The sequence below is a fragment of the Salmo salar genome, chromosome ssa23, assembly GCF_905237065.1.
Source record: "Salmo salar chromosome ssa23, Ssal_v3.1, whole genome shotgun sequence".
Classification (NCBI taxonomy): domain Eukaryota; kingdom Metazoa; phylum Chordata; class Actinopteri; order Salmoniformes; family Salmonidae; genus Salmo; species Salmo salar.
The window spans coordinates 51,452,713-51,461,835 of NC_059464.1; positions in this window are offsets into that span (position 1 = coordinate 51,452,713).

Here is a 9,123-nt window from a genome sequence, read left to right on the forward strand (position 1 = left end):
ACTTAACTAGGAAGTCGGGGCATCACGGAAAATGTTGAGAAAAACAAAGTTATAATTTTTTTTATTTTAAATCTGATAAATTAGTCTTCAAGTAATGAATTATTAATTGCCTCATCAGTTCTCGTTGTAAAATTCTTGGTTACCTGCACGAACCCTAGTTTCCATTATGAATCAGCAATATACAAATTGGCTTAATTATTTATTTCCTAACTAACTAAATAATCACAAATGCATCACATACAAACAGTAGATAAAAGTCCCTAAGCCAATATGACGGTAGATATTGGTTACTAACAGTGACAGAAAAGTCCCTATGACGGCTTGGTAGACAAAGGAAAGGGTGGGGACTGAGCGAACGGGAAAGACGAAATGGATTCACTACACACAGTCTATAATTATATTCTTTGAAATGCTTCGAGAATAATTGCAATGTACAGTTGAAGTCAAGTTTACATACACTTATGTTGGAGTCATTAAAACTTGTTTTTCAACCACTCCACAAATTTCTTGTTAACAAACTATAGTTTTGGCAAGTCGGTTAGGACATCTACTTTGTACATGACACAAGTAATTTTTCCAACAATTGTTTTACAGACAGATTATTTCACTTAAAATTCACTGTATCACAATTCCAGTGGGTCAGAAGTTTACATACACTAAGTTGACTGTGCCTTTAAACAGCTAGGAAAATCCCAGAAAATGATGTCATGGCTTTAGAAGCTTCTGATTGGCTAATTGACATCATTTGAGTCAATTGGAGCTGTACCTGTGGATGTATTTCAAGGCCTACCTTCCAACTCAGTGCCTCTTTGCTTGACATCATGGGAAATTCCAAAGAAATCAGCCACAACCTCAGAAAAAAAAGTGTAGACCTCCACAAGTCTGGTTCATCCTTGGGAGCAATTTCCAAATGCCTGAAGGTACCACGTTCATCTGTACAAACAATAGTACACAAGTATAAACACCATAGGACCACACAGCCGTCATACCGCTCAGGAAGGAGATGCGTTCTGTCTCCTAAAGATGAACGTACCTTGGTGCGAAAAGTGCAAATCAATCCCAGAACTGCAGCAAAGGACCTTGTGAAGATACTGGAGGAAACAGGTACAAAAGTATCTATATCCACAGTAAAACGAGTCCTATATCAACATAACCTGAAAGGCCGCTCAGCAAGGAAGAAGCCACTGCTCCAAAATCACCATAAAAAGCCAGACTACGGTGTGCAACTGCACATGGGGACAGAGATCGTACTTTTTGGAGAAATGTCCTCTGGTCTGATGAAACAAAAATAGAACTGTTTGGCCATAATGACCATCGTTATGTTTGGAGGGCAAAGGGGGACGCTTGCAAGCCGAAGAACACCATCCCAACCGTGAAGTACGGGGGTGGCAGCATCATCTTGTGGGGGTGCTTTGCTGCAGGAGGGACTGGTGCACTTCACAAAATAGATGGCATCAGGAGGATGGAAAATGATGTGGATATATTGAAGCAACATCTCAAGACATCAGTCAGGAAGTTAAAGCTTGGTCGCAAATGGGTCTTCCAAAACTGTTCGCTGCTCTGGCACCCCAATGGTGGAACAAGCTCCCTCACGACGCCAGGACAGCGGAGTCAATCACCACCTTCCGGAGACACCTGAAACCCCACCTCTTTAAGGAATACCTGGGATAGGATAAAGTAATCCTTCTATTCTAACCCTCCCCCCCCCCCCCTTAAAAGATTTAGATGCACTATTGTAAAGTGGTTGTTCCACTGGATATCATAAGGTGAATCCACCAATTTGTAAGTCGCTCTGGATAAGAGCGTCTGCTAAATGACTTAAATGTAAATGGGCAATGACCCCAAGCATACTTTCAAAGTTGTGGCCAAATGGCTTAAGGACAACAAAGTCAAGGTATTGGAGTGGCCATCACAAAGCCCTGACCTCAATCCTATAGAAAATGTGTTGGCAGAACTGAAAAAGTGTGTGCGAGCAAGGAGGCCTTCAAACCTGACTCAGTTACACCAGCTCTGTCTGGAGGAATGGGCCAAAATTCACCTAACTTATTGTGGGAAGCTTGTGGAAGGCTACCCGAAACATTTAACCCAAGTTAAACAATTTAAAGGCAATACTACCAAATACTAATTGAGTGTATGTAAACTTCTGACCCACTGGGAATGTAATGAAAGAAATAAAAGCTGAAATAAATCATTCTCTCTACTATTATTCTGACGTTTCACATTCTTAAAATAAAGTGGTGATCCTAACTGACCTAAGACAGGGAATTTTTACTAGGATTAAATGTCAGGAATTGTGAAAAACTGAGTTTAAATGTATTTGGCTAAGGTGTATGTAAACTTCTGACTTCAACTGTATGTGTGTGTATTGCGTCTATCCATGTGTGTGTGTTGTGTGTTTTGTGTGTACTACTAGTACTAGTAAGTACTAGTGTACTACTACACTACACACAGTCTATAATTATATTCATTGAAATGCTAATCCTTTGCACCTGAATGGCCGCTCATTCGAGAATAATTGCAATGTACTGTACATATTTACGCCTGGATGTTGTTGTCTTCTCTGTTGAAATCCTCAATCGTCCTGTGGAGTTCATCAGAGTCTCTGGTTAACTTTCCCAGAAGTCACCATGTCTTTCGTGGTTGTAGGTGGTTAGAATGGATACTTCAGAGTACCATTCGGAAATGTTCTCATAGAATAGATGCTTCGGCGGTTGTCGGAATTCTCCTTCTAGACTTACGTTACATCTAGCTGCAGACTAGTAATTATGCGTCTAAGATTTGCTCTTATTCTGTAGTGATCGATAGTCTCAGAGTTTAACCATTTCCAGCCGTGTAGCCAAACTACAGGTGTACGGTCTCCGATGGCCTGTAGAATTGAATTCTCCGATGGCCTATAGAATTGAATTCTCCGATGGCCTATAGAGCTGTAGCCACTCCAACGTGGGGACTCTGTAACTTCTTAACCGTTCGAGATGTCTGGCTTACCGTGGGTCTCTTTGGCATGAAATGAAAATTGTGGTTTTATACATTTCAGAGAAAAAGGCGGTCCAAGATGCCTAATGTAATGTGATGACTGGGTGTGGCCACTGACTAGTTAATCTTTATATGACAGCCCATATTTTCTCATTTAGAAGGTTAACATCACATAACTTCTTCTTCTTTTCACAAACGGTTTCATGTTTAATCACATACGTTTCACAATATTTAGATGTCAACCTGACAGCTGGGGAAATGTAGTTTCCTGTTCTTCATATGAGGTCACCAAATGAAACACACTCGTCACAACTGTCCCTTAATTGTCCACGGACCATTCCCATATTCTCAAAAGTAGAAATATTGTTTAGTTCTCACATTTTGGGGATTAGGAGTTTTAAACAAAAAGTCTTTGTTCTCGTAGACTCTCTCAATACTGCATGGCAGTTTCTACCAGGTATTTATGATCTGTCGTGAAGTCATATAACTGTGGAGAGAGAGAGAGAGAGCTCTGTTCACAAACAGACCCCACCGAGCCCCAGGACAGCAACACAATTAGACTCAACCAAATCATGAGAAAACAAAAAGATAATTACTTGACACATTAGAAATATATATTTTTTTTAAACAGAGCAAACTGGAATGCTATTTGTCCCTAAACAGAGCGTACACTGTGGCAGAATATATGACCACTGTGACTGACCTAAACTTAAGGAAAGCTTTGACTATATTCAGACAGTGAGCATAGCCTTGCCGTCGGCAGACCTGGCTCTCAAGAGAAGACAGGCTATGTGCAACACTGCCCACAAAATGAGGTGGAAACTGAGCTGCACTTCCTAACCTCCTGCCAAATATATGCCCATATTAGAGACACATATTTCCCTCAGATTATACAGATACACAAAGAATTCTGAAACAAACCCAATTTGATAAACTCCCATATCTACTGGGTGACATACCACAGTGTGACATCACAGCAGCAAGATTTGTGACCTGTTGCCACAAGAAAAGGTAAACTAGTGAAGAACAAACACCATTGTAAATACAACCCATATTTATGTTGATTTATTTTCCCTTTTGTACTTTTATCCATTTGCGCATCGTTACAACACTGTATATATACATAATATGACATTTGTAATGTCTCTATTCTTTTGGAACTTTTGTGAGTGTAATGTTTACTGTTAATTTCACTTTTGTATATTATCTACTTCACTTGCTTTGGCAATGTTAACACATGTTTTCCCCCCAGGGCAGGGGGGAAAACAGGTTAGTGGAGGGAACAGAGAGTAGTGCTGTACTGTGTTTTCATAGTCTGTACAGGTTAGTGAAGGGAACAGATAAGGGCACTGTACTGTGTTTTCATAGGTTGCGTCCCAAATAGAACCCTATTCATAGAGCACTACTGTGGTCAGGTGTCCTTCTGCTAAGTGTTTCTTTCCTAATAAAGAGGAAATGACCCATGATGGTTTCACTTCCTGGTTCTGTCGTGACTTTACTTTAATTAACCTGATGACTGTTCATTATTTAATCAACTATGTTTAATTGTTACCCGATTTTTTTTTAATTTTTATTTTATTTAAATAAATCATGTAACAATTAACTCATTAGGATTTGGGGCACCACGAGAGTGGTTGTTTAAAGAGAATACCGTCTCCCGAATTAAACTCTAAAGGTCTTTACCTATAACATCCGTTAGAACAGTCGACGTATTAAATCATTAGGATTTGGGGCACCACGAGTGAGATGGTATTCTCTTTAAAGGTCTTTACCTATTACATCCGTTAGAACAGTCAACATATTAAATCATTAGGATTTGGGGCACCACGAGTGGTTGTTTAGAGTTTAATTCGGGAGATGGTATTCTCTTTAAAGGTCTTTACCTTACAACAGGCGTGAGCTGTCAACCTGACCCATTCCCCACCTCTCCTCTTCTTCTGTGGGTGAGAGAGGGTCTGGTTACTGCCATCCGTTGTCAAGCTGATCTGACCTATTGGGATCCTCACAGGACAGTCATGACTGTTCTCAATAGGGAAAGTTCTGCTGCATTCACAACATCTTGTAAATACCAGTATACGACTAGGAAAAACCCACTTGAACGCCCCTCCTAACTGGTAATTGCTCGTTGGAAACTCCTCTTATATCGTCCTCGTCCTGCCAGTTTCCCACTAGCACCTCTCTTGACGTCGATAAGCATGATGTCGTTTACGGTAAGAAGAAAATAGTAATGGTTGATCCAAAATGTATTCTGTTCATCTTCCTTTTGATTTAGAAATCATGTTTGGATTTATTATGGGAAGGAAAGAGCTAATGATTTCCATGGCTCATGATATTTCCCAGTTCAAAACGTGAATGCACCAAACGTGTATTTACAACTACACAACTGGTAGTGACCACATTCCCACTTGCTTATGAACGCAGGATAAGTTACTAGGATGAAAGGATGACATCTGATTGTCATCACACTCAATATCCTGCTACTTGTGACTGCAGCCTGGTGGGTGCTGATATAATGAATGTACTTGTGACTATAGCCTGGTGGGTGCTGATATAATGAATGTACTTGTGACTATAGCCTGGTGGGTGCTGATATAATCTATATAATGAATGTACTTGTGACTATAGCCTGGTAGGGGCTGATATAATGAATGTACTTGTGACTATAGCCTGGTAAGGGCCTCTATTATTTTTTTTAACCCAACTTTCACAGTTGATCCAACAATATAATCAGTTCAGCGATATGTAGAGTGTTAAATGATTTGTAGAGGCGGGAAAAAGCCCGCCTCAAAGAAAGAACTTATGGTGGGAAACAGTAGTGGCGCGAAGCCAAAAAGAGTTGATAATTTACATAGAGAGGAGTGACTATGTATGTAATGTAAGGATGAAACTGTATAAAAGGAGTGTGCTGAGGTTGGGAAAAACAGTTGATCCATGGACCAGCTCGGCTTGTTACTTTGTAATAAAGTCTACTTTGAATTCACAAGTTCCGGTATCTGAGAAATATTATTGGACCAATATTTTCTACGACACTACTTCCACCTGCTAACCTGCCAGTTATTCAGCTACCTGCTAGCCTGCCAGTTATTCAGCTACCTGCTAGCCTGCCAGTTATTCAGCTACCTGCTAGCCTGCCAGTTATTCAGCTACCTGCTAGCCTGCCAGTTATTCAGCTACCTAGTTCCACCTGCTAGCCTGCCAGTTATTCAGCTACCTGCTAGCCTGCCAGTTATTCAGCTACCTGCTAGCCTGCCAGTTATTCAGCTACCTAGTTCCACCTGCTAGTCTGCCAGTTATTCAGCTAACTAGTTCCACCTGCTAGCCTGCCAGTTATTCAGCTACCTGCTAGCCTGCCAGTTATTCAGCTACCTAGTTCCACCTGCTAGCCTGCCAGTTATTCAGCTACCTGCTAGCCTGCCAGTTATTCAGCTACCTGCTAGCCTGCCAATTATTCAGCTACCTGCTAGCCTGCCAGTTATTCAGCTACCTAGTTCCACCTGCTAGTCTGCCAGTTATTCAGCTAACTAGTTCCACCTGCTAGCCTGCCAGTTATTCAGCTACCTGCTAGCCTGCCAGTTATTCAGCTACCTAGTTCCACCTGCTAGCCTGCCAGTTATTCAGCTACCTGCTAGCCTGCCAGTTATTCAGCTACCTGCTAGCCTGCCAGTTATTCAGCTACCTAGTTCCACCTGCTAGCCTGCCAGTTATTCAGCTACCTAGTTCCACCTGCTAGCCTGCCAGTTATTCAGCTACCTGCTAGCCTGCCAGTTATTCAGCTACCTAGTTCCACCTGCTAGCCTGCCAGTTATTCAGCTACCTGCTAGCCTGCCAGTTATTCAGCTACCTAGTTCCACCTGCCAGTTATTCAGCTACCTGCTAGCCTGCCAGTTATTCAGCTACCTAGTTCCACCTGCTAGCCTGCCAGTTATTCAGCTACCTGCTAGCCTGCCAGTTATTCAGCTACCTAGTTCCACCTGCTAGCCTGCCAGTTATTCAGCTACCTGCTAGCCTGCCAGTTATTCACCTACCTAGATCCACCTGCAGTGTGACCTGAGCCAATGAGAGGTCACTGCCTTCTTCCAAGCAGAGAGTATATTCAAAGGAGCGTTGGAGTAAGAAGAATCAGTTCCTCAAAGGGAAGGTGTATGAGCTCCCTGCTGCCAGCTATAGCTAGGAGAGTCACCACACAGTCCTGTAACATTAATACTACACAGTCCTGTAACATTAATACTACACAGTCCTGTAACATTAATACTCACACAGTCCTGTAACATTAATACTACACAGTCCTGTAACATTAATACTACACAGTCCTGTAACATTAATACTCACACAGTCCTGTAACATTAATACTACACAGTCCTGTAACATTAATACTCACACAGTCCTGTAACATTAATACTACACAGTCCTGTAACATTAATACTACACAGTCCTGTAACATTAATACTCACACAGTCCTGTAACATTAATACTACACAGTCCTGTAACATTAATACTCACACAGTCCTGTAACATTAATACTACACAGTCCTGTAACATTAATACTACACAGTCCTGTAACATTAATACTCACACAGTCCTGTAACATTAATACTCACACAGTCCTGTAACATTAATACTACACAGTCCTGTAACATTAATACTACACAGTCCTGTAACATTAATACTACACAGTCCTGTAACATTAATACTACACAGTCCTGTAACATTAATACTCACACAGTCCTGTAACATTAATACTACACAGTCCTGTAACATTAATACTCACACAGTCCTGTAACATTAATACTCACACAGTCCTGTAACATTAATACTACACAGTCCTGTAACATTAATACTCACACAGTCCTGTAACATTAATACTCACACAGTCCTGTAACATTAATACTACACAGTCCTGTAACATTAATACTACACAGTCCTGTAACATTAATACTACACAGTCCTGTAACATTAATACTACACAGTCCTGTAACATTAATACTACACAGTCCTGTAACATTAATACTACACAGTCCTGTAACATTAATACTCACACAGTCCTGTAACATTAATACTACACAGTCCTGTAACATTAATACTACACAGTCCTGTAACATTAATACTCACACAGTCCTGTAACATTAATACTACACAGTCCTGTAACATTAATACTACACAGTCCTGTAACATTAATACTCACACAGTCCTGTAACATTAATACTACACAGTCCTGTAACATTAATACTACACAGTCCTGTAACATTAATACTACACAGTCCTGTAACATTAATACTCACACAGTCCTGTAACATTAATACTACACAGTCCTGTAACATTAATACTACACAGTCCTGTAACATTAATACTACACAGTCCTGTAACATTAATACTCACACAGTCCTGTAACATTAATACTACACAGTCCTGTAACATTAATACTCACACAGTCCTGTAACATTAATACTACACAGTCCTGTAACATTAATACTACACAGTCCTGTAACATTAATACTACACAGTCCTGTAACATTAATACTACACAGTCCTGTAACATTAATACTACACAGTCCTGTAACATTAATACTACACAGTCCTGTAACATTAATACTCACACAGTCCTGTAACATTAATACTACACAGTCCTGTAACATTAATACTCACACAGTCCTGTAACATTAATACTACACAGTCCTGTAACATTAATACTACACAGTCCTGTAACATTAATACTACACAGTCCTGTAACATTAATACTACACAGTCCTGTAACATTAATACTACACAGTCCTGTAACATTAATACTACACAGTCCTGTAACATTAATACTACACAGTCCTGTAACATTAATACTCACACAGTCCTGTAACATTAATACTACACAGTCCTGTAACATTAATACTCACACAGTCCTGTAACATTAATACTCACACAGTCCTGTAACATTAATACTACACAGTCCTGTAACATTAATACTCACACAGTCCTGTAACATTAATACTACACAGTCCTGTAACATTAATACTACACAGTCCTACCTGTTGTGTTTATGTACTGACATGTGACCTACCTGTTGTGTTTATGTACTGACATGTGACCTACCTGTTGTGTTTATGTACTGACATGTGACCTACCTGTTGTGTTTATGTCATGACATGTGACTTACCTGTT